Genomic DNA, 27935 nt, shown 5'->3' with positions numbered 1-27935 from the left:
ATTTAGTCATTCTGTTTGCAACACATCCAAATATCAATTTCCGACCCTACAAAGTATGTATATTTCGAATCGTCGTAAAATCCTAAGACGATTTAATGATGTCCGTGTGTCTGTCCGTCTGTCCGTCCGTCCGTCTGTTGTAATCACTCTAGAGCCTTCAAAAATTGAGATATTGAGCCAAAATTTGGCACAGATACGTATTTTTTGATGCTGGTAAAGTTCTTGAACAGGTCAAATCGGACCATATTTGGATATAGCTGCTATATAGACCGATTTTCCAATAAAGGGTCTACTGCCCATAAAAGCTTTATTTTTCATACGATTTTGTTTAAATTTAAATTTAAACTGTGAGTAGTTTAAGGTTTCCCGACAACTGACTCAAATATGGTTCAGATCGGATTATATTAAGATATAGCTACCATATAGACCGATCTCCCGATAAGGGGTCTGAAGCCCATAAAAGCTATATTTATTACCCGATTTCGCTGAAATTTTAAATAATGGGTTACCTTAAGCCTCCTGATATCTGAACTTAATATGGTTCAGATCGGTTTATATTTATATATAGCTGCCATATAGACGGATCTCCCGATAAGGGGTCTGAAGGCCATAAAAGCTTTATTTTTTATCCAATTTTGCTGAAATTTGAAACAGTGCTTAGTTTCAGGCTTCCCGACAACTGACTCAAATATGGTTCAGATCGGATTATATTTTGATATAGCTACTATATAGACCGGTCTCCCGATAAAGGGTCTGAAGCCCATAAAAGCTATATTTATTGCCCGATTTCGGTGAAATTTTAAATAATGGGTTACCTTAAGCCTTCCGATATCCGAACTTAATATGGTTCAGATCGGATTATATTTAACTATAGCTGCCATATAAACCGATCTTCCGATAAGGGGTCTGAAAGCCATAAAAGCTTTATTTTTTATCCAATTTTGCTGAAATTTGGAATACTGCGCAGTTGTAAGCTTCTCTACATCCGACAAATATATGGTACAGATCGGACTATATTTAGATATAGCTGCCACATAGACCGATCTCCAGATAAAGGATCTGAAGCCCATAAAAGCTTTATTCTTTAACCGATTTCGCTCAAAATTTGAAACAGTGAGTAATGTTAAGCCTCCCGACATCTGACCCAAATATGGTTCAGACCGGATTATATTTAGATATAGCTGTCATAAAGACCGATCTCCCGATAAAGGGTCTGAAGTCCATAAAAGCTTTTTTTAACCGGTTTCGCTAACAATTTGAAACAGTGAGTAGTTTTAAGCCTCCCGACATCTGACCCAAATATGGTTCAGACCGGATTATATTTAGATACAGCTATCATATAGACAGATCTCTCTATAAAGGGTCTGAAGCCCATAAAATCTTTATTTTTTATCCGATTTCGCAGAAATTTTAAATACAAAATTCAACAGTGACTTATATATATTGGACCACTCTATGTCCGTGCCGAATTTGGGTGCATAAGTTATCCAATTTTCCCAGATTGTGGCGAAAGGGGGTTTACATATACACCCGAGATGGTTGGTATCCAAGGTTCGGCCCAGCCGAACTTAATTCCTTTTTTACTTGTTATACCCTCCACCATAGGATGGGGGTATACTAATTTCGTCATTCTGTTTGCAACACCTCGAAATATGCATCTAGGACCATATAAAATATATATATTTTTGATCGTCGTGACATTTTAAGTCGAAGTAGCCATGTCCGTCCGTCTGTCCGTCCGTCCGTCCTTCCGTCTATCTTTCGAAAGCACGCTAACTTTCGAAGGAGTAAAGCTAGCCGCTAAAAATTTTGCACAAATACTTCTTATTAGTGTAGGTCGGTTGGAATTGTAAATGGGCCATATCGGTCCATGTTTTGATATAGCTGCCATATAAAACGATTTTGGGTCTTGACTTCTTGAGCCTCTAGGGGGCGCAATTCCTATCCGATAGGTATGAAATTTTGCACGACGTATTCTGTTATGACTTTCAACAACTGTGCCAAAAAAGGTTCAAGTCGGTCAATTATCTGATATAGCTGCCATATAAACCGATCTTGGGTCTTGACTTCTTGAGCCACTAGAGGGCGCAATTCTTATCCGTTTGGAATGAAATTGCGCACGACATATTTTGTTATGGTATCCAACAACTGTGCGAAGTATGATTCAAATCGGTTTATAATTTGGTATAGCTGTCATATATACCGATCATGGATCTTGACTTCTTAAGCCTCTAAAGGGCGCAATTCTTATCCAATTGAATTGAAATTTTGCACGACGTATTTTGTTATGACATTCAATAACTGTGCGAAGTATGGTTTAATTCGGTCCACAACCTGATATAGCTGACTTCTTGAGCCTGTAGAGGACGCAATTCTTATCCGATTTGTCTGAAATTTTGCAAGTAGTGGTTTGATATCACTTCCAACAACTTTGCCTAGTATGGTTTAAATCGGTCTATAACCAGATATAGCTGCCATATGAACCGAACTTGGGTCTTGACTTCTTGAGTCTCTAGAGGGCGCAAATATTATCCGTTTGGAATGGAATTTTGCACGACGTATTTCGTTATGATATCCGACAACTGTGCCAAGTGTGGAAGTTATCGGTTTATAACCTGATTTAGCAGCCATTTTGCACGACGTGTTCCGCTACCACTTCCACCAACTGCGTAAAGTTAGGTTCAAATCGGTCAAAAACCTGATATCGTTACCATATAAACCGATCTTAGGTCTTGACTTCTTGAGTCTCTAGAGGGCGCAATTCTTCTTTGGAATGCAATTTTGCACGACTTATTTTGTTATGATATCCAACAACTGTGCCAAGTATGGCTTAATTCGGTCCACAACCTGATATAGCTGCCATATAAACCGATCTGGGATCTTGACTTTTTGAGCTTCCAGAGGGCGCAATTCTCATCCGATTTGGAAGAAATTTTGTACAACGGCTTCCCTCAAGCCCTTTAACATACGCGTCTAATATGGTCTGAATCGATCAATAGCTTGCTACAGCTCCCATATAAACCGATCTCCCGATTAAGCTTCTTGAACCTCTACAAGACGCAATTCTCATCCGAATGAACTGAAATATCGCACAATGACTTCTACAATGTTCAGCATTCATTTATGGTCCGAATTGGACTATAACTTGATATAGATCCAATAGCATAACAGTTATTATTCAACATTCAGTATCTCATTCTAAAATGAGATATTGCGCATAGAACTCGACAAATGCGATCCATGGTGAAGGGTATATAAGATTCGGCCCGGCCGAACTTAGCACGCTTTTACTTGTTTTTTTTTTCTCAAGTTTTCCACTTTTTTCCCATTTTTGTTTTCGATCGATGTTTTGACACAACAAAAGTTTGGTTGAAAAAGGTGTTAAGAGGAGGGCACACGAAAGGTACAGCTACAAATTGCTACACGCGAAACAAATTAGAAGTTTCCTTACTCTTAGCTCTAAGGTGTTAGCAACAACAACAGCAACAATCAACGAAAAAAGGAGATGATTGAAATGGGTTAATTACTTCAAATGGTGCGAAAGAGTTTAGCATAATTTCTGGCATAACATCAGGCGACAGAAGGGTTTTTGTTTTGGGCCTAAAAAAAAAGAAAAAAAAAAGTAAACGTTTTTCTTTCATAATTATCATTGACTTTGTGATTATCGCCAAATATAAAAGTTGAATAGACTTTTGTCTTAAGTTGAGTTGATATTTTGAACGAAAATCTTCGATAATGCCAAATAGGGTTAAAGAAAACAAAGAAAAAAATCAACTTGAATTTTCCATTACTGCTTTTGTAGGATAGCAAATTGAAATCTGCTACGCAATGGGTTTAATTTAGCATAACACAATTACGCCAAACGTGCTTTTTACTCGATTTTGTTAATCGTTATGACCAACATCTGTGTTATAAAGGCAGTAGAAGCAAAAATGTAAAATGCTTAGCAGTAACTTTTGATTTGCAAAACGAAGATTTTGCATATGTACGAATAGCTGAGTGGCAGAAAAAGTCAAACCAGAAACAGCTTAAGCACAAAATCTCATCAATAAACGACGTCTTCCCTTGGAACAATATTCCGTCAGTATATGTAGTTGTGTTCAAAATCCACAAAATCTTGGGATGGCTTCTCTAAGCAAAATTGTTCTTGGGTCGTTTGACTTGTACTCGGTCGTTAGAACCGTTGAGCGGAGCGGACGTTTTGCTATGTCGCTCTGCAAGAACATTCTGAAACTCGCAATAGGTGGTTATTTTCCGAAAAAAATTTAAATCTCTCAAGAATAACTGCGACAGTAATATCCACTAGGCGGTTAATAATCCGTTTCCAGTGAACTGGCAGATCTAGAGCCCGGAAATAGGCTAAGAATGGAGTCCGAAGACCCAACAGCTGGGTTGGTGATATCAAACCGTAGCATGATTCCCGCCACTGAACCTTGTCTGGTGGAGAGTATGCAGGGGCTTTTGACGAACAAAACAGGAATCTTGAGGATACGGCCGAACCTATTTTTACTTGGCATGCCTAGATCTCTGGCAAACCAATACACTGTTTGAAGGCTTCTTTTATATAAAAAGTAATAATGTGCTAAGCTCGGCTAGCCCGAAGCTTATATACCCTCCACCAGGGATGTAACCAAGACCCGGCCCAAACCCAAAATTTTTTTTTCTAAAGACAAAATTTCAATGCAATGATTTTTTCTTTTAATTAATAAAATTTTCCTTAAGATAAAATTTTAAGGAAAGTTTTCATAAAGACTAAATTTCAATGAAACTTTGTTTTAACAACAAAATTTTAATGAAATTTTTTCTAAAGACAAAATTTCAATAAAATTTGTCCTTAGGAAAAATTTCTATAGATAAACTTACTTTACTTTAATTGGCTATGACAGAACATTTGTTCCACTAGCCGAACGTAAAAGAGCGTTCCAAGCGCCTCGATCTTCTGCGCTTCTTCTTAAATCTGTGACATCAAGTTTCGAGGTTTCGAGGTCTATCCACCCAGCTGTTATTCGTCCTGGTTTGCGCGTACCAACGTGTTTGCCTTGAAAAGACTTCTTTGCTGGAGCTTCTTCATCCATTCTGCCAACATGACCCAGCCTACGCAGCCGATGTATTTTGATATGTGTAACTATGCTATCGCCATTATACAATTTACACAGCTCGTGGTTAGTATGACGCTTATAATCTCCGTTAACGCAAACTGGTCCATATATTTAACGAAGAATCTTTTTCTCAAACACTTCAAGCACTGCCTCGTCTGCTTTCACAAGTACCCATGCCTCAGAACTATATAACAACAGGGGGTAGTATCAGTGTCTCGTATATTGTAATCCTTGTCGGGCGAGAGGTGGCCTTGTTTCCAAAGTAGCATCTGTTTGCCAGTATTATTCTTCGCTTTATCTCAAGACTAGTGTCATTCATTTCGGTTGCTGAATTTGCTGACTATCTCAAAGTTGCGGGTTTCCAACTTTCTCCAATTTCTTTATCTGGACGGTTGTACAGAGCGTTTTGGGACTTGATACCATCCATTTCGTTTTATCTCCATTTACAGCCACATCCATTTTCAACGATTCTTTTTCGATTCTTTCAAAGGCTACAATTACTGCTTCCGGTGACGGACGGGTTCCTCAGTAAGAATAGGAAAAAATCTCTCCGGACCAAAGAATACCAAACGAATTTTCAGACAAGGAAACAGCTTATCGTTTGATCGTGTTACTGCTTCCGGTGACCGACCCATGATATCGATGTTGTCGGCGTAGGCGAGTAGCAGTTGTTGTCTGGTGATTAGTGTGCCACATCTATTCGTATCTGCATCTCGTATAATCTTCTCGAGCAGATTTTACGAGTCGAGAGTATCTTGTATCTTGGGAGGAGACTTATTCCTCTGTAGTTGGCACATTCTGTCTTGTCTCCTTTCTTGTGAACATAGTATGCTGAGGTTCCAATCATCGGTTATGAGTTCTTTTAGCCAGATTGCGCAGACAAGCTAATGCATACGCCTGATCAGCATGTCGACTCCAGTCTTAAGTAGTTGAGCGGGTAACCCGTCGGCTCCTGCTGACTTGTTGCTCCTTAGTTGGGTCACTTCTACTTGAACCTCATTCTCACGAGGTGGTAAACATTATATACCATCATCACGGATTGGTTCTGCGGTATCACCTTCACCGCCATCATCGGACACTAGGAGCTTGGTGAAATGTTCTTTCCATATCCTCAGCACACTATCTGTATCAGTTACCGGATTTCCTTCTTTGTCTTTGCAGGAGGATGTGCCTGTACCAAAACAATCGGTTTGATGGTTCATTCTTTGGTAGAATTTCCGGATTTCATTCCGACTCCTTTACATAGGAATTTGCTCACGCGCACGTCTTTCCATTTTCTTCTTTCTACAGAATATTCGTTTCTCCTCTCTCTTTTTCTCCCGATACTTCTCCTTCATCTGTCGCGTTGCTACTGATTGCAGTGATGCTCCGTGTGCCGCATTCTTGGCTTCAATAGCTTCTTGACACTCTTGGTCATACCATGGGTTCCTTTGGGGAGGAACTGGTTAGTGTAAGGAAGGGTGTTGTAATCTGGTGGACGACGCTGCAAAAGGACAAAATGCAAAATTTGTTTCCAATGAACATTCCACCAAGGAATATGGGCAAACGTATCCTATATCAATGAGTGCAGACCGATTCAAGTTTAAGCTAAATGATAAGCGGCCTGCATTTTATAGCCGAGTCCGAACGTCGTGCCGCAGTGCGACTCCACTTTGCAGAGAAGTTTTTACATGGCTTAGAACCTCACAAATATCGCCAGCATTAGGAGGGAACACCACCGCATTTTTTCTGATAGTCTTGCCAGGATTCGAATCCTGGCGTTCAGGGCCATAGGCGGACATGCTAACCCTGCGCTACGGTGGCCTCCAAAAGACCACCTTCCGTCTAATACTCAAAGGGATCCAAAGGTTGGCTTGTTTGTGCATCACAGCTGCAGTGAGGACGATACCATCTATGCACTGAATTTAATGCTATACCTAATGGCTCTTCAGATTGTGGGGGGTTGCGGGTTGTAAACACTCCAAATTTATGTGGCCTAATCTAGACTTGAAGAGGTCTGCTGCTTACGTTTCGCTGGCTAGATTAGACGTCTCAAGTCATTGTGTCCGTTATGCCAGGTCACTGTCTGGTCGGAAAACATGCTGACGGACTAAAGGTTGCCAGCAACGACTTTTGCCGAAGCTGTGAATACGTCGAGGAAAAAGAGATTATAAAACATCTGCTGTGTGTGTGTCCCACACAGCCAGTCAGAAGGAGATCCACTTTAGGTTCTCATTTCTTTGAGAACCCGTCTGATTTAGCGGTTGTAAACATTCGCAAGTTATTGGGCTTTTTAAAAAGCGATTTGCATGGTTCAACGGTAGGAACTAAAAGGCATCAGACTGGCACTTAAACCTAACCTGGTTGTTGGAAGTCATTACAAAACACACCGTGGAATATTTCAGCCAAATTGAATACAAATTTTGGAGGAGGGGATGACCATCGCTGAAAATATTTTTCGATGTTCTCGCTGGGATTTGAGTCCAGGCGCTCAGAGTCAAAGGCGGAAATATTACCCTCTGAGCTACGGTGGCCCCAAGTCAGGAAGGGGAAAATCAGAGAGCAGACGGTGGCCTCAAGTCAACTAGGGGAAAATAAGAGAGTGAACAGCCAGAGGTTTATAACAACGAGATACGAATTAAGAGCCAGAGAACTGCATGTGACCCAAAATTTGGCACTTAATAGCCACTTTGACCAAAGCAATTGTCTGTATCGAATGCCACATAAAAACAACGTTAGTTAGAGTAGACACACAGACATAGACTTACGGATGCGCGAACGTGCGCTCATTTTCAATGTCGCTTGCTGCTGTTCTCTGTTAAGTACATAGGCGTTGGACTAGGATGTGACACTTTGGGATGACGAGGATTTCGGAAGAATGGCAAAACTCTTATGGGGGATCCAGACCGGGACAGAACGAGGCAGATACTGGGCGAAAGTAAGATAAATTGCCTTCGTAGTCGACACCTATTACATAGGATAAAATATGCACCTATATATTGCGTTGCCCAAAAAGTAATTGCGAATTTTTTTAAGAAAGTAAATGCATTTTTAATAAAACTTTGAATGAACTTTAATCAAATATACTTTTTTATACCCTCCACAATAAGATGGGGGGTATACTAATTTCGTCATTCTGATTGTAACTACTCGAAATATTCGTCTGAGACCCCATAAAGTATATATATTCTTGATCGTCGTGAAATTTTATGTCGATCTAGCCATGTCCGTCCGTCTGTCTGTCCGTCCGTCCGTCTGTCTGTCGAAAGCACGCTAACTTCCGAAGGAGTAAAGCTAGACGCTTGAAATTTTGCACAAAAACTTCTTATTAGTGTAGGTCGGTTGGTATTGTAAATGGGCCATATCGGTCCATGTTTTGATATAGCTGCCATATAAACCGATCTTGGGTCTTGACTTCTTGAGCCTCTAGAGTGCGCAATTCTTATCCGATTGGGATGAAATTTTGCACGACGTGTTTTGTTATGACATCCAACAACTGTGCCAAGTATGGTTCAAATCGGTCTATAACCTGATATAGCTGCCATATACACCGATCTGGGGTCTTGACTTCTTGAGCCTCTAGAGTGCGCAATTCTTATCCGATTGGAATGAAATTTTGCACGACGTGTTTTGTTACGATATGCAACAACTGTGCCAAGTATGGTTCAAATCGGTCCATAACCTTATATAGCTGTCATATAAACCGATCTTGGGTCTTGACTTCTTGAGCCTCTAGAGGGCGCAATTCTTATCCAATTTGAATGAATTTTTGCACGTAGTATTTTGTTATGATATCCAACAACTGTGCCAAGTATGGTTCAAATCGGTTCATAACCTGATATAGCTGTCATATAAACCGATCTGGGATCTTGACTTCTTGAGCCTGTAGAGGTCGCAATTATTATCCGATTTGCCTGAACTTTTGTTCGACGGATTCTCTCATCACCGTCAACATACGTGTTTATTGTGGTCTGAATCGGTCTATAGCCCGATACATCTCCTATATAAATCGATCTCTCTATTTTACTTCTTGAGCCCCCAAAGGGCGCAATTCTTATTGAAATTGGCTGACATTTTACACAGGTCTCCAACATATAATTTAATTGTGGTTCAAACCGGACCATATCTTGATATCGCTCTAATAGCAGAGCAAATCTTCTCTTATATCCTTTTTTGCCTAAGAAGAGATGCCGGGAAAAGAACTCGACAAATGCGATCCATGGTGGAGGGTATATAAGATTCGGCCCGCCCAACTTAGCACGCTTTTACTTGTTTTTAAATAATAAAATTTTCCTTAAGATAAAATTTTAAGGAAATTTTTCATAAAGACTAAATTTCAATGAAACTTTGTTTTAACAACAAAATTTTATTGAAATTTTTTCTACAAACAAAATTTCAATAAAATTTGTTCTTAGGAAAAATTTCTATAGATAAACTTACTTTACTTAAATTGGCTATGACAGAACATTTGTTCCACTAGCCGAACGTAGAAGAGCGTTCTAAGTGCCTCCATCTTGTGCGCTTCTTCTTAAATCTGTGACACTAAGTTTCAAGGTGTCTCCTACTACATGATCTATCCACCCGGCTGTTTCTCGTCCTGGTTTGCGCGTACCAACGTGTTTGCCTTGAAAAGACTTCTTTGCTGGAGCTTCTTCATCCATTCTGACAACATGACCCAGCCTACGCAGCGAAGAATCTTATTCTCAAACACTCCAAGCACTGCCTCGTCTGCTTTCACAAGTACCCATGCCTCAGAACCATATAACAACAGGGGGTAGTATCAGTGTCTCGTATATTATAATCTTCGTCTGGCGAGAGGTGGCCTTGTTTCCAAAGTAGCATCTGTTTGCCAGTATTATTCTTCACTATATCTCAAGACTAGTGTCATTCATTTCGGTTGCAGAATTTGCTGACTATCTCAAAGTTGCGAGTTCCCAACTTTCTCCAATTTCTTTATCTGAACGGTTGTACAGAGCGTTTTGGGACTTGATACCATCCATTTCGTTTTATCTCCATTTACAGCCACATCCATTTTCAACGATTCTCTTTCGATTCTTTCAAAGGCTACAATTACTGCTTCCGGTGACGGACGGGTTCCTCAGTAAAAATAGGAAAGAATCTCTCCGGACCAAAGAATACCATACGAATTTTCAGACAAGGAAACAGCTTATCGTTTGATCGTGTTACTGCTTTCGGTGACCGACCCACGATATCGATGTTGTCGGCATAAGCGAGTAGCAGTTGTTGTCTTGTGATTAGTGTGCCACATCTATTCGTATCTGCATCTCGTATAATCTTCTCATGTATCATGTATCTTGGGAGGAGAATTATTCCTCTGTAGTTGGCACATTCTGTCTTGTCTCCTTTCTTGTGAACATAGTATGCTGAGGTTCCAATCATCGTTTATGAGTTCTTCTAGCCAGATTGCGCAGACAAGCTAATGCATATGCCTTATCAGCGTGTCGACTCCGGTCTTAAGTAGTTGAGCGGGTAATCCGTCGGCTCCTGCAGACTTGTTGCTCTTCAGTCGGGTCGCTGCTACTTGAACCTCATTGTGACTAGAAGGTAAACATTATATACCATCATCACGGATTGGTTCTGCGGTATCATCTTCACCGCCATCGTCGGACACCAGGAGCTTGGTAAAATGTTCTTTCCAAATCCTCAGCACACTATCTGTATCAGTTACCAGATTTCCTTCTTTGTCTTTGCAGGAGGATGTGCCTGTACCAAAGCAATCGGTTTGATGGTTCATTCTTTGGTAGAATTTCCGGATTTCATAATCTTTTACACAACAATTTGCTCACGCTCACGTCTTTCCATTTTCTTCTTTCTGCAGAATATTCGTTTCTCCTCTCCCTTTTTCTCCCGATACTTCTCCTTCATCTGTCGCGTTGCTACTGATTGCAGTGATGCTCTGTGTGCCGCATTCTTGGCTTCAATAGCTTCTTAACACTCTTGGTCATACCATGGGTTCCTTGGGGGAGGAACTGATTAGTGTAAGGAAGGGTGTTGTAATCTGGTGGACGACGCTGCAAAAGAACAAAATGCAAAATTTGTTTCCAATGAACATTCCACTAAGGAATAAGGGCAAACGTATCCTATATCAATGAGTGCAGACCGATTGAAGTTTAAGCTCAATGATAAGCGGCCTCCATTTTATAGCCAAATCCGAATGTCGTGCCGCAGTGCGACTCCACTTTGCAGAGAAGTTTTTACATGGCTTAGAACCTCACAAATATCGCCAGCATTAGGAGGGAACACCACCGCATTTTTTCTGATAGTCTTGCCAGGATTCGAATTCTGGCGTTCAGGGCCATAGGCGGACATGCTAATCTCTGCGCTACGGTAGCCTCCAAAAGACCACCTACCGTCTAATACTCAGAGGGATCCAAAGGTTGGCTTGTTTGTGCATTTCAGCTGCAGTTAGGACGATACCATTTAATGCACTGAATTTAATGCTACACCTAATGGCTCTTCAGATTGTGGGGGGTTGCGGGTTGTAAACACTCCAAATTTATGTGGCCTAATCTAGACTTGAAGAGGTCTGCCGCTTACCTTTCGCTGGCTAGATTAGACGTCTCAAGTCATTGTGTCCGTTATGACATGCTGACGGACTAAAGGTTGCCAGCAACGACTTTTGCCAAAGCTGCTAGTATGTCGAGCAAGAATAGATTATAAAACATCTGCTGTGTGTGTGACACGCACTGCCAGTCAGAAGAAGAACCACTTTAGGTTCTCATTTCTTTGAGAACCCGTCTGATTTAGCGGTTGTAAACATTCGCAAGTTATTGGGCTTTTTAAAAAGCGATTTGCATGGTTCAACGGTAGGAACTAAAAGGCATCAGACTGGCACTTAAACCTAACCTGGTTGTTGGAAGTCATTACAAAACACACCGTGGAATATTTCAGCCAAATTGAATACAAATTTTGGAGGAGGGGATGACCATCGCTGAAAATATTTTTCGATGTTCTCGCTGGGATTTGAGTCCAGGCGCTCAGAGTCAAAGGCGGAAATATTACCCTCTGAGCTACGGTGGCCCCAAGTCAGGAAGGGGAAAATCAGAGAGCAGACGGTGGCCTCAAGTCAACTAGGGGAAAATAAGAGAGTGAACAGCCAGAGGTTTATAACAACGAGATACGAATTAAGAGCCAGAGAACTGCATGTGACCCAAAATTTGGCACTTAATAGCTTTGACTTTGACCAAAGCAATTGTCTGTATCGAATGCCACATAAAAACAACGTTAGTTAGAGTAGACACACAGACATAGACTTACGGATGCGCGAACGTGCGCTCATTTTCAATGTCGCTTGCTGCTGTTCTCTGTTAAGTACATAGGCGTTGGACTAGGATGTGACACTTTGGGATGACGAGGATTTCGGAAGAATGGCAAAACTCTTATGGGGGATCCAGACCGGGACAGAACGAGGCAGATACTGGGCGAAAGTAAGATAAATTGCCTTCGTAGTCGACACCTATCACATAGGATAAAATATGCACCTATATATTGGGTTGCCCAAAAAGTAATTGCGGATTTTTTAAAGAAAGTAAATGCATTTTTAATAAAACTTAGAATGAACTTTAATCAAATATACTTTTTTTACACTTGTTTTCTAAAGCAAGCTAAAAGTTACAGCTGATAACTGACAAAAGAAAGAATGCAATAACAGAGTCACAAGCTGTGAAAAAATTTTTCAACGCCGACTATATGAAAAATCCGCAATTACTTTTTGGGCAACCCAATAGTATAGACGTAAGCATTGCCAGGCGGTGAACAGGATATGTTGAGAGAATGACAAGACATTGGAGCACTTGCAGTGCAAATGACAAGCTTTCGCAATGGAAAGGACCCACCGTTTGGGATTAGATGTAATTCCTGTCTTGAACCAACTCAGTGGCATAGAATGGAAGAGGATTTTGGAATATACAAAATTCCTGACTACACAGAAAGAAAAATTGGATACCGCATTGATAGTAAAGCAATACCGTACATTTATACCAAAACCATACCGTATGGTATTTATAACGCTGTAACTTTCCATACCATACGGTTTGGGTTTGATATTAATTTACTATCAATTCCCTTGGTATCAAATTTTTCGTTCGGTGTAGGCTTTTCGAGAATTCTTCATATTATTGGAGAGAACTTAAGTGTATTTCTGCTGGAATTTGGGATGAGTTAAATTCAGTACCACATTTAACGTTGTGGCGCCCCTAGAGATTTGTCTACAGTTTTAAATATCAGATTTGTTCATATTATCATATAACAGTCATTTATGTCCAATCTTCTCCGATTCCCATATTGTCCTAAACTAAATTTCCCATGAACATTGAAATCAAGGGATAATTTTTTCATATCAATGAGTGCAGTCCTATTAAAGTTTAAGCTCAATGATAAAGGGTCTACTTTTTATGTCGAGTCATAACGGTGTGCCTTAAAGCGACATCATTTGGCAGAGAAGTTTTAACATAACAGGATACCTCTCAAATACATCCAGCATTAGTAAAGGGATAACCACCGCTGAAAGTTTTTCTGATGTTTACGCCGGGATTTGAACCAAAGCGTTCGGCGTCATAGGCGGACATGTTAACCTCTGAGCCACGGCGGCCTTCTCCATATTGTATAGATTGGTTAATTTCTTATACTCTTCTCTTTAGAGTCCTATCTTGATTCGATTCGTGCACATGCCGTTTATTGAATTTTGGATGGGATGTCTGCCTTGCAGCAAATTTTAATGTCAGATTCGTATTCTTTCCAAAATGTCTTTCATGTATAGGCTAATGCTGGTAAAAGGGTAGATCGGTCTACTTGGTGACCTTAAAGACCATGTTCGAACTAAATCTGTTTATGGACAAAAAGACATCTGTTTTAAATTTCAGCTGGCTATCTCTATATCTTAGTTGGCTCTGGTGGTGCCGGTGCCGTCTCTATTCCAATTGAGCTAATCGAACACTACCCATTGATATTAGAGCGGTATCCCCTCTTCTTCTTAATGGTATGTTCGTGGGCAATTTTTTTCTATATGCTATAAATATTTTCTGCAACAGGTTCAACTTTTTGATTTAGCCAAAGACATGCCAAAAATAACAATTTTTTGCCACACACACACACACACACACACACACACACACATATGAGCTCTTAAAAGCAAAAAGTTTTTTTATATGGCAGTCAAGTGAACACTTTAAATATACTCCCTCACGCCTATTGTTATAGGAGTATAAGCCCATGAATATGTTACAGAACTGCCTTCAAGTCATAATAAAGATCATCAATCTGTCATATACAATAATCCACAACAAAAGTCATCATCTTGTTTCCAAAAATAAAAGTATTAAAGCGATGATACGAAGTTTCAGCCAAAAAGGCATTTCCAAATCCGAATGTTTGTTGGTTGGCGGCATTTAGAGTCAAAAAATCTGCATACATATCCGTAACAATAACATTGGAATATTCTATGAAGTTTCTGTTGACTGAGCGCGTACAGCCGCATCTCTCTCACATTTCAAGCATTTAAAAAAGTGTTGTTGCTTATGAGCGGAGGTGTGTGTGTGTGTGCGTGAGTGGTATGGGGAATTTTGTTTTTCATCTGCCTGCTTGAGCTTTGTATCCCCGAGTGTTTGTTCGTGTGTGTGTGTGTGTGTGTGTGTGTGTGTGACCAACGTAAATATGCCATAAACACGATAAACATAAACCACATTCCGCAGCCGAAAAGATATACTCGAACATGGCAATAACAACGATAACGACGGTAACAAACAACAATGGAGAAACTTAAAAAAAACTCACGCATGAACACATGCAGCCCACACCCTCATACCCACCCCACTCTCACCTGCCTACGCCACAAACATGTATGAGTGAAAGTGTGGAGCAGCCAGACAGACCTAAATACAAAGCCTTGCATAGTTGTTACCTGGTGAACAAACGGTGGAGGATACATAATCAACATCCGGTTTGTATGGGTTTGGTGTGTGCAAGTAAAAAGCAGAAACGATTCTCATTGTTGGAATGTACGCAAGTGTAGGGTTATAATGTTGGGGTTTAAAAATAAAAATAAAAATAGAAGAAAATTATAACTGGGGTATTAAGAACAATGGTGAGAACACTGAAATTTGTCAAAGGCTACTATAAGCAGAAATTGTTGAACATAACTATTTTTACGGAAAAAGGGCGTGACTAGATCGGCTCAAAATGTCATGACCACTAATGTTGACGAGCGCGCAAACAGATTATGGTTTGCGAGTCTGCAACTGGAATGTTCGAACAAGGCCAACACCAATCCCTTGGTACAATGGTGGGCCCATAGCTGGCATAATACGATGTATGTTAACAGGTTTGGATGGATATGGAAACAGCTTGCCTCCAAGTTAACTCCAGTCCAAAAGTAACAAGTAAAAACGTGCTAAGTTCGGCCGGAACGAATCTTATATACCCTCCACCAGAAATCGCATTTGTCATGTTCTTTGCCCGATATCTCTTTAATGGATAAGAGTTGCTATGCTATTGGAGCTTATGAACTGATTGGGGCCATACATGGTTTGGCTGTTGGAGACTAAAGTGAAAGTCATTATGCAAAATGTCAGCCAAATCGAATGAGAATTGCGCCCTATAGTAGCTCAAGAAATAAAATCGGGAGTTCTGTTTATATGGGAGCTGTATGGACCGATTCAAATCATATCATCATATCGAATATTTAAGGTTATGGAAGAAGTGGTTATGCAAAATTTCAGCCAGATCGGATAAGAATTGGCCCTCTAGAGGCTAAAGAAGTTTAATCGGTAAATCGGTTCATATGGGAGTTATATCAGGTTATGAACTGATTCAGACCATACTTGGCACATTTGTTGGAAATCCAAACCAAACTACTTCATGTAAAATTTCAGCCAAATCGGGTAAAAATTGCGCCCTCTAGCGGCTCAAGAAGACACGATCCAAGATCGGTTTTTATGGAAGTTGTACCGAGTTGTTAACCGATTGGGACCATACCTAGCACAGTTGCTGGAAATGAAAACAAATCTCTTTATGCAAAATTTCAGCTAAATAGAGTAAAAAAGCGCCCTCTAGCGTTTCAAGAAGACATCATCCGAGATTAGTTTATTTGGGAGCTATATCAGATTTTTAATTGTTTTGAATTATGCTTAGCACAGTTTCCGGAAATCAAACCAATCTACTTTGTTAAAAATTTCAGCCAAATCGGGTAAAAATACCGCCCTCTACCGGGTCAAGAAGACAAGATCCGAGATCGGTTTATATGAGAGCTATATCAGTTCATTAATCGATTTGTACCATATTTAGCTTTAGTTGCTGGAAATCATAACAAAACATTTCATGCTAAATTTCAGCCAAAACGGATGAGAATCGTGCCCTCTAGTGGCTCAAGAAGTCAAAAAGTCATGATCTTAGATCGGTTTATATGGCAGCTATATCAGGATATGAACTGATTCAGACCATACTTGGCACATTTATTGAAAATCAAACCGAATTACTTCATGTAAAATTTCAGCCAAATCGGGTAAAAATTGCGCCCTCTAGCGGATCAAGAAGACACGATCCGAGATCGTTTTATACGGAAGCTGTATCAAGTTGTTAACCGATTTGGACCATACTTAGCACATTTGCTAGAAATGAAAACATGCACTTTATGCAAAATTTCAGCTAAATAGGGGAAAAAAATAGCGCCCTCTGGCGTCTCAAGAAGACATCATCCGAGATTAGTTTATATGGGAGCTATATCAGATTTTTAATCGTTTTGAATTATACTTAGCACAGTTGCTGGAAATCAAACCAAACTACTTTGTTCAAAATTTCAGCCAAATCGGGTAAAAATACCGCCCTCTAGCGGGTCAAGAAGACAACATCCGAGATCGGTTTATATGTTTATCAATCGATTTTAAACATATTTAGCACAGTTGCTGGAAATCATAACACACTACTTAATGCAAAGCTCAAATGGGCTAATAACTGCGCCCTCTAGCGGCTCAAGAAGTCAAAATCATAAATCGGTTTATATGGGCGCTATATCATGTTATTAACCGATTTAGACCACACTTAACACAGTTGTTGAAAATCAAAACGAACCGTTTAATGCAAAATTTTATCCTAGTAAGGTAAAAATTGCGCCCTCTAGCGGCTCAAGAAGACACGATCCAATATCGGTTTATATGGGAGCTATATCAGGTTATTAACCGATTTTGACCTTCTTTACACAGTTATTGGAAGTTAGAACAAAACAATTCGTCCAAAATTACAGCCAAATCGGATAATAGCGGCATCTAGAGGCTCAAAAAGTCAAGATGCAGTATCGGTTTATATGACAGCTATATCAAAACATGGACTAATATGACCCATTTTCAATCCCAACCTACACTAATAGGAAGTATTCGTGCAAAATTTCAAGTGCCTAGCTTTATTCCTTTGAAAATAAACGACCTTTTGACACACGGACAGACTGGGCTAAATGAATACTTTGTTGGGTCTCAGATCAATATCGATGTGTTACAAACGGAATGAGGAAATTATTACACCGCCATCCTATGGTGGAGGGTATGGAAATGAAAGATCGCTTTTTATGGGAGGTAGTATTTTACTGGGTTGCCCAAAAAGTAATTGCGGATTTTTAAAAAACTTTGAATGAACTTTAATCAAATGTACTTTTTTTACACTTTTTTTTCTAAAGCAAGCTAAAAGTAACAGCTGATAACTGACAGAAGAAAGAATGCAATTACAGAGTCACAAGCTGTGAAAAAATTTGTCAACGCCGACTATATGAAAAATCCGCAATTACTTGTTGGGCAACCCAATAAATCATGGTCGATTTGCCGACCTCTCATAATATGTTAGAAAGTTAGCATTAGCAACGGATAGACGGACGGACATGATTAGATTATGATTAAATACCATCACCCCCAATGTTGACGGCTCCATAAACAAATTATGGGCCATATTTTGCGAATCTGCACCTTGAATGTCCGAACTCTACACAAAGAACACACACAGGTGGATGTATTAAAAATTCTAATGATGACATTATCTCTTAAAGAAAATGAGACGGTTTTGGTGTCAGAACAATTCCGAAATGTGACTCGTTATACTGCATATACATATCTGCCATGATATGACCTATAGGAGTTTGGCTGTGCCTTTTCAGGCATCCTTTCTCCAGATTTACTCCAGTTGATGAGTAGCCATAATACGCATAAAAACCAAATCCTTTTACATCAGTCTTATATCTGTCTTTTATTGAGTCTTATGACCGTTAGGCGTTATGACAGCTCGCCAAATGGTTTTAATCGTTCACACAGTACGCTCGAGAGTATCTTGTATGCGATGGGGAGGAGACTTATTCCTCTGTAGTTGGCACATTCCGTCTTGTCTCCTTTATTGTGTACGGGACATAGGGTGCTGAGGTTCCATTCATCGGGAATGCGTTCCTCTAGCCAGATTGCGCAGATAAGCTGATGCATACGCCTTTTCAGCGTGTCGCCTCCGGTCTTAAATAGTTAAGCGGGTAACCCGTCGGCTCCTGCTGCCTTGTTGTTCTTTAGTCGGGTCACTGCTACTTGGACTTTATTTCGACTAGGAGGTAAACATTCTATACCATCATCAGGGATTGGTTCTGCGGTATCCTCTTCGCCGCCAACGTCGGACACTAGCAGTTGGGTAAAATGTTCTTTCCATATCCTCAGCATGTCGAAAGCACGCTAACTTTCGAAGGAGTAAAGCTAGCCGCTTGAAATTTTGCACAAATACTTCTTTTAGTGTAGGTCGGTTGGGATTGTAAATGGGTAATATCGGTTCCTGTTTTAATATAGCTGCCATATAAACCGATCTTGGGTCTTGACTTCTTGAGTTTCTAGAGGGTGCAATTCTTATTCGATTGAAATGAAATTTTGGACGATGTGTTTTTTTATGATATCCAACAAATGTGCCAAGTATGGTTCAAATCGGTCTATAACCTGATAAAGCTGCCATATAAACCGATCTTGGGTCTTGACTTCTTGAGCCTCTAGAGGGCGCAATTTGTATCCGATTGGAATGAAATTTTGCACGACGTGTTTTTTTATGATATCCAACAAACGTGCCAAGTATGGTTCAAATCGGTCCATAACCTGATATAGCTGCCATATAAACCGATCTTGGGTCTTGACTTCTTGAGCCTCTAGAGGGCGCAATTCTTGTGCTAAATTAGGTTCCATTCGGTCCATAACCTGATATAGCTGCCATATAAACCGATCTTGGGTCTTGAATTCTTGAGCCTCTAGAGGGCGCAATTTGTATCCGATTGGAATGAAATTTTGCACGACATGTTTTTTATGATATCCAACAAACGTGCCAAGTATGGTTCAAATCGGTCCATAACCTGATATAGCTGCCATATAAACCGATCTTGGGTCTTGACTTCTTGAGCCTCTAGAGGGCGCAATTCTTGTGCTAAATTAGGTTCAATTCGGTCCATAACCTGATATAGCTGCCATATTAACCGATCTTGGGTCTTGACTTCTTGAGCCTCTAGAGGACGCAATTTGTATCCGATTGGAATGAAATTTTGCACGACGTGTTTATTTATGATATCCAACAAACGTGCCAAGTATGGTTCAAATCAGTCCATAACCTGATATAGCTGCCATATAAACCGATCTTGGGTCTTGACTTCTTGAGCCTCTAGAGGGCGCAATTCTCATCCGATTGGAATGAAATTTTGCACGACGTGTTTTGATATGACTTCCAACAACTGTGCTAAATAAGGTTCAAATCGGTCCATAACCTCATATTGCTGCCATATAAACCGATCTTGGGTCTTGACTTTTTGAGCCTCTAGAGGTCGCAATTATTATCCGATTTGCCTGAAATTTTGTACGACGGATTTTCTTATCACCATCAACATATGTGTTTTTTGTGGTCTGAATCGGTCTATAGCCTAATACAGCTCACATATAAATCGATCTCTCTATTTATTTCTTGAGCCCCCAAAGGGCGCAATTCTTACTCGAATTGGCTGACATTTTATATAAGTCTCCAACATATAATTTAATTGTGGTCCGAACTGAACCATATCTTGATATCGCTCTAATAGCAGAGCAAATCTTTTCTTTTATCTTTTTTTTTGCCTAAGAAGAGATGGCGGGAAAAGAACTCGACAAATCGGATCCACGGTGGGGGGTTTATAAGACTTGGCCCGGTCGAACTTAGCACGCTTTTACTTGTTTTTTTTTTTCTTTGTGTGGGTCGTTAACGTTAGGGTAGTCTGTTTGTTTTATTCTACTCAGAGTTTCTAAAAGTAATTCTTATAGGTTTTTGGGTGTGGGTCACTCCACATAAATACAAAACTCTCCGCAACCTGTGGATGCTTCCGACAGCTTGTAGCTAAGCTTTCGTGATACCGGCGAACACCGCACACCTCGCACCTGAAAATTCCAGACTGTGTGTTGGAAAATATAGGGCTAGTGGGACAAAGTGTCGAACTTGTTAATGTTGTAATCATTTCATAGAGGTACTTTCGGAATTTCTTCGGGATAAATACAACCTACCAATGATGACAAACTTCCTACCGATGACCCCCTTACCAAAGTGTTGAAGCCCGTCAAATTCAACGGTGTCCAAAAAGTCTGATATATATACTATTTAGTGCTAATCTTTTGCCGAAAGTAGCTCTCTGCTTCAAGTATCTTTTTATGTCTGCACCTGTAGAAATCCCCCATGGTATGTAAGGAATGCCAGTTAGTGCGGTGTATCATCCGTCAGTATGGCTTTTGGCAGTAGAACTTATACTCATTTACGATAAGATAAATTGTTTTATATTTTAATGCATTTTACAAGCTTCGACTACAAGAATCTCTCCACAGTCCAGATTTCTTAAATTGGACCCGTCCAAACATTTCCAACCAATTTTTTTAATACCACACTGATAACCATCTGCAATTATGTTCGTTGAAAAGTCTAAATATTTTATGTCATAAAATGGTGTATTTTCCCACTGAAAATGGCGTTTAAAAATGTGCTCCTCTTGTTTTTAAGGAGGGGGTTTGAGCTGGTCCTTTGTGCGTTGACGGTGCTTATATTCATTCGGTTTATTTCATTTACTTCCGTTTTGGGTTTCATTGCTTTTCTTTTTTTCTCTGTTTTGTGTTTTTTATTCTTCGTCTGATGTTGATAACATAAACAGTTTTTGGACTCCCCAACGCTCGCATACCTCAACACCAAGTGGGTTGGGGGCTACATATAAACACTCAGAGAAATTTGTTAGTAACAACAGCAAAAAAGTTTGATATAACAACATAAAGTCTGCTGAAAATGTGACAGCAGTAATCATTTGCTAAAATAGCAAACATTTTCTGCTGTTTTCGGATGTCAGCTATTGATTTTGGCCTCCAAATTTCAACAATGCTACACTAATAGAAATTTGTTAGTGAGATCAGCAAAAATGTTTGCTGAAACAGCAGAAAGTCTACTGAAATTGTTGCTAAAACAGCAAATATTTTCTGCTGTTTTCAAAAGTTAAAAAAAGGTCAAAATGTCATAAGAGTGAGTTGTGTTAGGCCCATCGACATCCTTCGTCAATTTGGTCTAGATCGGTCCAGATTTGGATATAGCTGCCATATGGACCGATTCTCCGATTAAGGGCCTTAGGCCCATAAAAGCCACATTTATTATCCGATTTTGCTGAAATTTAAGACAGTGAGTTGTTTTAGGCCCTTCAACATCCTTCGTCAATTTGGCTCAGATCAGTGCAGATTTGGATATAGCTGTCATATAGACCGATCCTCCGATTTATGGTCTTAGGTCCATAAAAGGCGTATTTATTATCCGATTTTGCTGAAATTTGGCACAGTGAGTTGTGTTAGGTCCTTCGACATCCTTCGTCAATTTGGTCTAGATCTGTCCAGATTTGGATAAAGCTGTCATATGGACCGATCCTTCGATTTAGGGTCTTAGGCCCATAAAAGACGCATTTATTATCCGATTTTGCTGAAATTTGGGACAGTGAGTTGTGTAAGTCCCTTCATCATCCTTCGTCAATTTGGCCCAGATCGGTCCAGAATTCGATATAGCTGCCATATAGACCGATACTCCGATTTAGGGTCTTAGGCCCAAAAAAGGCGTATTTATCGTCCGATATTGCCGAAATTTGGGACAGTGAGTTAAGTTAAGCCCCTCGATATAGTTCTGCAATATGGCACAGATCGGTCTAGATTTGGATATAGCTGCCATATAGACCGATCTCTCGGTTTAAGGGCCATAAAAAGCACATTTATTGTCCGATATCGTTGCAATTTGGGACAGTGAGCTGTGTTAGGCCCATCGAAATCCTTCTTCAATTTCACTCAGATCGGTCAAGATGTGGATATAGCTGCTATGTAGACCGATCCGCCAATTTAACGTTGTGGGCCCATAAAAGTCGCATTTATTGTCCGATGCTGCCGAAATTTGGGACTGAGAGTTAAGTTAAGCCCCTCCACATATTTCCTAAATTTGGCCTAGATCGTTCAAGATTTGCATATAGCTGCCATAGTGGAGGCCACCGTATCGCAGAGGTTAGCATGTCCCCCTATGACCCTGAACGCCTGAGTTCGAATCCAGGGGAAGCCATCAGAAAAAATTTTCAGCGGTGGTTTTCCCCTCCTAATGCTGGCAACATTTGTTAGGTACTATGCCATGTAAAACTTCTCTCAAAAGAGGTGTCGCGCTGCGGCACGCCGTTCGGACTCGGCTATAAAAAGGAGGCCCCTTATCATTGAGCTTAAAAACTTGAATCCGACTGCACTCATTGATATGTGGGAAGTTCATCGCTGTTCCTTAGTGGAATGTTCATGGGTAAAATTTGTAAAATTTTGCCATATAGACCGATATCTCGATTTAAAGTCTTAGCCCCAAAACAGGCGCATTTATAATCCGATTTAACTGACATTTTACACATTGACTTAGGTTAGGGTTTTCGACATCCATGTTGTATATGGTTCAGATCGGTTTATTTTTCGATATAGCTACTAAAAAGACCAATATTTTGTTATACATAATTGGACAATGACTTTTACTTATTAGTGTTTGGTCCAAATCGGATCATATTTCGATATAACTGCTATGGGGCTTAAGGTATGCAATTTTCACCGGATTTTGATGAAAGGTGGTTTACATATATAACCGAGTTGGTGGGTATCCAAATTTCGGCCCGGCCGAACTTAACACCTTTTTGCTTGTTTTAATTTTACAAGCACATAACTTTGGGAGTTATTTGATTGGGGGTTATTGTACATAGCCTATTAAATCAGCAGACAATGTTTGTTGTTATCAGCAAACTTATTTTCTTGGGTGTATGTATGAACCTGTATGTGTATATGTGTGAGTGAGAATGCGTGCTTTAGATGGTTTCTGCATTTTGTTTGTCCTCTGGGAAATTTTTATGACTTGTTGTTACTGTGCACAAATACCATGGCTAATGTGGGTGGTGCTCGCCTGCCCGCTTGTGTGGGTGACTAACTTTTGTTTGTAATCCCATCATCCTTTACTAAGAAGTTAGCTGTTTGTTGCTGCTGTTGTTGTTAGTTAGCCAACATTACTCCAATAACGACCTTATGTTCGTTTCCATTATATTTTAACTTCCCTTGAAGTCTGGACAATATCTCATAGACGCCTCGTTGCTATTTTTGTTCTGCATAACTAAGGCCTTGCTCTTAGCAGAGGAACAGACTGTTTAAATTACATTTGTTTGTAAATGAAATCAGATTAAGTCAATAGAATGCTGCTTTTTATTATAATGCCGACGAATTTTGTCATATTTAATACAAGTTCATTAGTGAACAATTTCCTACGAAAACTAAAATATTAACTAAATTTTCTTTGGAAAATAAATTGCACGACAAGTCTGCGAAAACACTTTTACAAAGAAAAAAATCATGTGCAAAAATCAAATAAACGCAATATTATAAAATTTCATCAATTTTTGTTAAAAAATTCAATTTGTCGACTATGAAGGGCGATACAAAATAACGTTATAAATAAATTTTCCTGACATATTTGAAGAATGTTGTGTTTGGGGACCATTCCCCATACAAAAGTTCTCGTTAAAAGGATGCATCCCATATTGCTACCCAAATAAAAGACTTAAATACAGAAAAGCTTTGGTGGAGTAATTGGGCAAAACGTTTCACACAATAAATCCTATAAGAATTTGATATTTAACTTAATGCTGAAGTTTTGAGGGCGTCATCCCACCCATCAAATTTCTCTGTAAAAATCGTGTATCGACGAAGACTTCCAAAAACTGTAAACTTGAAGAAATTTTAAAGGGAATCGAATTTTGAGAAAATGATTATTCGATGAAAATAAGCCTTTGTCCCAATTTTCAATAACTCCAGATCTCGGAGATGGGTCACCGATTTAAGCAAAATGTTGAATGTCACCTTATGGTACCCCCAAAAACACGAAATTGGTAAAAAAATGTTGAGGTCAAATAACATGGGGGGACGCCCCATCCAAAAGCCCACCCGAACGGACACATTTACCGTTTGGGACAATATGTATCAAATGAAAGGTATTTTAGAGAGTAGCTATACAAATTGCACCCTTAGTGTTCGGGAGGTCTACCTCCCCCAAAAAACCCCCCAACAGGACACTTTCACCGATTGGGGCAATATGTTATATTTTTAGGCAAACAAAGAATAATAGATAAACATTTTTATACTATTGGAGCTATATTAGAGTCCAACTCAAGCCATAAATGAATTGTATGTGGTAGACCTTTGTAGAAGTCTTTGGGTAATATTTCAGTTCATTCAGATAAGAATTGCGCATCGGGAGATCGCTTTATAAGAATCAAGATCCTCAAGAATCAGGATCCAAGATCGGTTTATATGGCAGCTATATCAAAACATGGACCGATATGGCCTATTTACAATCCCAACTGACCTACACTACACGGCCAGCTTTCCAAAGGAAATTTTGCCCATGAAGATTCCACTAAGGCAAACTTCGGCAAACTTCGCACATATCAATGAGTGCAGCCCGATTCAAGTTTAAGCTCAATGATAAGGGGCCTTCTTTTTATAGAGAAGTTTTACATGGCAAAGAACCTTACAAATGTTGCCAGCATTAGGAGGGGAAAACCACCGTTGAACATTTTTTTCTGATGGTCTCGCCAAGATTGGAACCCAGGCGTTCAGCGTCATAGGCGGACATGCTAAGCCTTGCGCTACGGTGGCCTCCAGCGGCGAGCTTTACTCCTTCGAAAGTTAGAGTGCTTTCCACAGACAGAAAGACGGACGGATGGGCAGACGGACCGACATGGATCGACTTAATGTGTCATAATGGTCAAGAATATATTCACCTTATGGGGTCTTAGACGAATATTTCGAGGAGTTACAAATGGAAAGACGATATTAGTATACCCTCATTCTATGGTGGAGGGTATAAAAATTGGGAAATTTGTATACCTTCACTATAGAATGGGGGTATACTAATTTTGTCATTATATTTGCAACTCCTCGAAATATTCGTCTCATACCACATAAAGAATGTATATTTTTGATCGTCATGACATTTTATGTCGATCTAGCCATGTCCGACAGTCCGTCTGTTGAAATCACGATAGAGGTCGAACGCGTAAAGCTAGTCGCTTGAAATTTTGCAAAGATACTTAATATAAGAATAGTTGGAGATTGCAAACGGGCCATATGGGTTCAGATTCAGATATAGCTCCCGTATAAACTGATTTCCCTAATTGACTTCTTGAGCCCCTGGAAGCCACAATTTTTGCCGAATTGGAACTGGAAGCCGTTTTGGCTGAAATTTTGCATGAAGATTTCTGCTATGACTTTCAACAACTGTTTCGTGTACGGTCAAAATCGGTCTATAACCTGATATAGCTGCCATATAAACCGACCTCCAGATTTGAATTCTTAAATCCCTACAATCCGCAATTTTTGTCCGATTTGGCTGCAACTTTGCATGCGCTGTTCTGTTACGACTTCCAACAACTGTGTCAAATACGGTCGAAATCAGTCTATAACCTGATAAAGCTCCCTTGTAAACAAGTCTCTCCATCAAACTTTTGCTGGTTTGACAGAGGTTTAGTACGTAGAATAACATTATGGCCTTCAACAAAATTTATTTTGTATACATTTTTAGCAGAATCCTGGTGCTGAGTTCCCAAGATTCGGCCCGCTTTTACTTGTTCCTTAATTGACTATGACAGAACATTTGCCCCATTAGCCGAAATTAGAGTAGCTATCCAAGCGCCTCGATCTTCTGTTCTTATTCTAAAATCTATGACAAGAAGTTTCGAGGTGTCCCCCAACACTTGATCTTTCCATCGGGTTTTTGGTCTTCCCGGTTTGTATGTATCACCGTGATTGCCTTCAAAAGACTTCTTTGCTGGAGTTTCTTCAACCATTCTGACAACATGACCTTGCCAACGCAGCCGTTGTATTTTGATACGTGTAACTATGCTATCGTCGTCATACAGCTCGCGGCTCATACGACGCCCATGTTCTCCATTAACGCAAACTGGTCCATATATTTTACGAATAAACTTTCTCTCAAACACTCCAAGCACTGCCTAGTCTGCTTTTACGAGTACCCACCCCTCATATAACAACACGAGTAGTATTAATGTCTTGCATAGTGTTATCTTCGTCTGTCGAGAGGTGGCCTTGTTTCTAAACTGCCTACTTAATCCAAAGAAGCATCTGTTTGCCAGTATTATTGTATTTTACGATTTATTTTAAAATTGGTGTCGTTCGTATCGGTTAGGGCGGTGCCGAGGTAGACAAGGTTAGTGACTCCATCCAGTGACATCTCCGATCGGTTGTACAAGGCTTTTTGGGAGTTGAAACCATCCATTTAATCTTATCTCCATTTACTGTCAGACCCACTATCACTGACTCTCTTTAGATTTTTTTAAAGCCTGCAGTTACTACTTCCTGTGACCGACCCATGATATCGATGTCGTAGGCTAAGGCGAGTAGCATGTATTCTCTTGTGATTAGTGTGCTATAACTATTCACATCTGCAATTCGTATAATCTTCTCCAGCAGAATATTAAAAAGATTACCTGATTGGCTGGCTACTTGTCTGAAACCTCGTTTGATATTGAATGGTTCGGAGAGATTCTTTCCTATTCTTACTGAGGAACGTGTTTCAGCAAGTGTCATACTGCAGAGCCTTATTAATTTTGCATGGATACCAAACTCAGACATGGCTTGAAATACCTTTGAACGCATAGGGCTATCGAAAGCGGCTTTGCAGTCAAGAAAGGCGTGGTAGGTGTTGATTTGTCCTTCTCGGGTCTTTTCGCAGTGTGAACATCTGGTCTATGGTGGATTTACCAGCCGCATCGATAGAGCCCAATTATCTTATTGACTTTAGGTTTTAATCTTTCACAAATTACGCTCGATAGTATCTTGTATGCGATAGGGAGGAGACTTATTCCTCTGTAGTTGGCACATTCCGTCTTGTCTCCTTTCTTGTGTACGGGACATAGTATGCTGAGGTTCCAATCATCGGGTATGCGTTCTTCTAGCCAGATTGCGCAGCCAAGCTGCGGCATACGCCGTGTCAGCATGTCGCCTGCGGTTTTAAATAGTTCAGTGGGTAACCCGTCGGCTCCTGCTGCCTTGTTGTTCTTCAGTCGGGTCACAGCTACTTGGACCTCATTCTGACCAGGAGGTGAATATTCGATACCATCATCAGGTATTGGTTCTGTGTTATCCTCTTCGCCGCCATTGTCGGAAACCAGCAGTTGAAAAAAATTCTCTTCCATACCCCCCAGCACACTATCTGCATCAATTGCCAGTTTTCCTTCTTTGTCTCTGCAGGAGGATGTGCCTGCACTAAAGCCATCGGTGTGTTGTTTAAATC

At 40.0% G+C, this 27935-nt stretch overlaps 1 protein-coding gene and 1 long non-coding RNA gene across 3 annotated transcripts in view; one reads left to right on the top strand and one right to left on the bottom strand.

Annotated features, from left to right (window-relative positions):
• LOC106083964 (uncharacterized) overlaps positions 1–27935 on the bottom strand; it is a 285492-nt gene that overhangs the window by 63672 nt on the left and 193885 nt on the right. The gene's annotated exons all lie outside the window — the stretch shown is intronic.
• Positions 1–27935, top strand: part of LOC131995534 (uncharacterized) — a 154539-nt gene that overhangs the window by 33085 nt on the left and 93519 nt on the right. The window lies entirely within an intron of this gene.

This window comes from Stomoxys calcitrans, chromosome 3 (genome assembly GCF_963082655.1).
Source record: "Stomoxys calcitrans chromosome 3, idStoCalc2.1, whole genome shotgun sequence".
NCBI classification, from domain to species: domain Eukaryota; kingdom Metazoa; phylum Arthropoda; class Insecta; order Diptera; family Muscidae; genus Stomoxys; species Stomoxys calcitrans.
The sequence above is the reverse complement of the archived record's forward strand: the minus strand, read 5'-3'. Positions and strand labels throughout refer to the sequence as shown.